Raw genomic sequence first — 3,237 nt, 5'->3', positions numbered from 1 at the left:
ACTGAAGTTAACTAGTTTTCATGAGATTCAGATCTTTCTAAGCTTTGTAAATTTCTATAGATAATTTATCTTGCATTTATAAGAATCTTCTTAGCTCTTACAGACATACTGAAGAATGAAAACAAGAAGAAGTCATTCTATGAATAAAGAAATAAAAAGATTATTAAGAAGAGAGAACTGTGAGAACTTTCTTATTTCAGAAGCTTACAGAGCTTTTATAAGATTAAAACAGATATTTATAGATACAGTAATACTGTTTCACTTTAATTTCTTACTCTTAATTAGATTGAAGATAGATGTCTTCTTCTTTACAATTTCAGAAATAGTCTTATAACTACAGTTAAATAATTCCTTGTTATTATAAAGAGAAAAGAGTCTGTCACTCAGTTTCTTATTCTATGAGATTCTTCATTACCTGTAGATCTTTCTCTGACAACTATACAGATTCATCTCACATCTTTCATACATAATGATTTTAGTTGACTCTCAATCATTTCTGTGAGATTCTTATGTGATTATCACACAGATTTATTCTGTAGATGAATCACTTTCCATGAGATTACTCTCATTAAAGAGAAGTATTCATAAGTTAATCTTTCACTCATTCTCATGAATTATTAGTCTTTAATACTGTAGAGTTGTAAGAAATTTTTTCTTCTTTCATTAACTCTGTAGAATTGTAGAATCAAGATATCTACAGTCTGTAATCATTCTTTATAATTATATAGAAAGATTCAGATCTGTAATTCATAATTACTCTTTATTTACTAGAGTGATCTGACTGTTTTATGAGATCACTCATAGTGTAAACAAATCTCTCTAAAATAGTATAAATATCTCAGATCTGTCTATAGAATCTCATCTTCTTTTCTCTTTTTCTATAACAGCTCTCATTTCTATAACTGTGAGTATTCTTATTTATCTATGAAGTGTTTTCACTCAGATAATAGAGAGAGAGTGTTTCTAACAATATCTACACATTGATTTAAAAACTTCTCAAAGAATAAAAATTTTTCAATTTCAATATCTTTATAAATAATATCTGATTATTATTAAGCTTCTTATAAATGTCTCTGTAACTTCTCTAATTACTTTTTACTAGTTAATAAAGTAGAAATATTATTATCTGTAACAGTATCTTCATCTCTCTCAGACTCATCACTGCATCTGATCTTTAGATTAGTAGTCAATTCTGTGTCTCTTTTAGATCAGTCTCTGACTCTTAGTAGTATAGTTTCACTCTTTACTATAAGTCTCTCTGTAAGTAATTTCTTACAGACTCTAGCTGATAGCTTCTGTAATACTTTCAGTGCTGTTAGTACTCTCTGCAGCTCTGCAGATCTATGATTATTCTCTTTCTACTTATACAATCTCTGATCAGACATATGTAAATATGTCTAGATTTTCTATTAACAGTTCTCACACTGCAGTGTATTTTAACAATTCTGATATTAACAGAAGATGAGTTCTCAGATATCTGTAAAATTCACATAATTAAGATAATACAAATGCTATAAATTTGTGATAAGAGTTAATCTGAGCAGATAAGTTTTCTCTTCATATCTTAATAATTTTCAGGCTGAATACTTCAGCATAACTAAGAAAGTGAACACAGCTTTGTAAGAGATATCTGATTATATATATAGATAATCAGCTCTTAAGACTCTGCTGTAACAGTATACACTCTGATATTCAACTCTCTTGAAGTCTGTACATTTCTGACAGTCTTTATATTAAATACAACAATTATCTGTACTGTGAGTATAATACTCTTTACTTCTTTGAACAGAGGAATTGATAGTTATAAGAAGATTAAGTGTTATAAGTATTGAGAATATAAATATAAGTTTTCTTTATTTTTTCTTTATTAATCTCTAAATTATGTTCACAGTTCTGTTTTTATTTTTCTTTATTTTTAACTTTAATAATAATATAATTTCTTCTTCTCTTTGTATACACTGTGAACTGTTCATTTCAGTAGAAACTCATCATCTTTATAGACTAGAGTTTGTAAATAACAGTGTTAATATCTTTATTATAATCCGATTCTTAACAAAGATCACATTATTCTGACTTATCAGAATTTATAATATAAAAGTTATATCTCAGCTTCTGCAGATATCTTATCTATCTGAATAATTCTTAAGTAAACTTATTCATCTTATCAGAATACTCTTATCACTGAATCTTGAATCAGAGCTTATAATCTTGCTTCTCTGAGTTAATAATCTCTTTAATCTGATATTCTCTTTCACTCTCTAATACTTTATAAACAGAGTGATAAGTCACAGAATTCTCTTCTAAGAATTTCTTATATTCACAGAGTAAAGAGACATAAAAAATATTATATATCTATAACTCAGATAACAGTTTCAATCTGTAAAACTATAAACTAGACTGACCGTGTGACTGTGTCTGAGACTAGGACCAGATTTTTTAATAGTCTCATTACCAATTCAACTGATCCCATTACACGGTTTTAACATTAGATAGTAGTCTCATACTGTCTCAGTGAGACTTACTGTCTACTCTTATTACATTTTTCAAATGAGACCATGATTTCCACTTCTTAATTTAAATTATTTTTATTGCTTTAAATGACTTTAAATCTCATTTGAGTGTTATCAAAAAGTATTACTTTTGAAAAAATTAAAAATAGTCTAAAAAAAACCTTAAAATGTCTAAAAATAGTAACTTTATGTCAAGAATAGAACTAAATAAGATTAAATAAGATCATTTTCTCATTTTTTTCAAGTCATGATTTCATTTTAAGATCTCATATATAGTCACTTTGCATGTTTTTTGAATGACTAGTCCCAGCGGGATTCACGCTAAGAAATGTATGAGACCAGACCAAATGAGATCAAATGTGAAATTCATGGTCCCAGCGGCCAGTCTACTATAAACTAACTTTCTTTATAATCTTATAAAACTCTATTCATAAGAGATTCAACTTCTTACTAGATCTCTGCATGATAATATTTTTCAGACTTAGTCAGACTCTATCATCTTTCTTGAAACTTTTTATAATATACTTAAAGTCATAGTATCTCTTCTGATACTCTTGAGTCTTTCTCAAGAATTCACAGACTTTCTTCTGAATATTCTGAATTCTCTCAGTCTATTCATAGACATCACTACACTCTATAGTATACTCTTACAGATTCATCAAGATTATTCACAGATAAGTCTCAGTAAGTATTTTAAAGAGAGTTTTATCTGTACTGACATGCTTTG

Source organism: Blastomyces gilchristii, assembly GCF_000003855.2.
Source record: "Blastomyces gilchristii SLH14081 genomic scaffold supercont1.2, whole genome shotgun sequence".
In the NCBI taxonomy this organism is placed as follows: Eukaryota; Fungi; Ascomycota; class Eurotiomycetes; order Onygenales; family Ajellomycetaceae; genus Blastomyces; species Blastomyces gilchristii.
Note: the sequence above shows the minus strand (reverse complement) of the source record.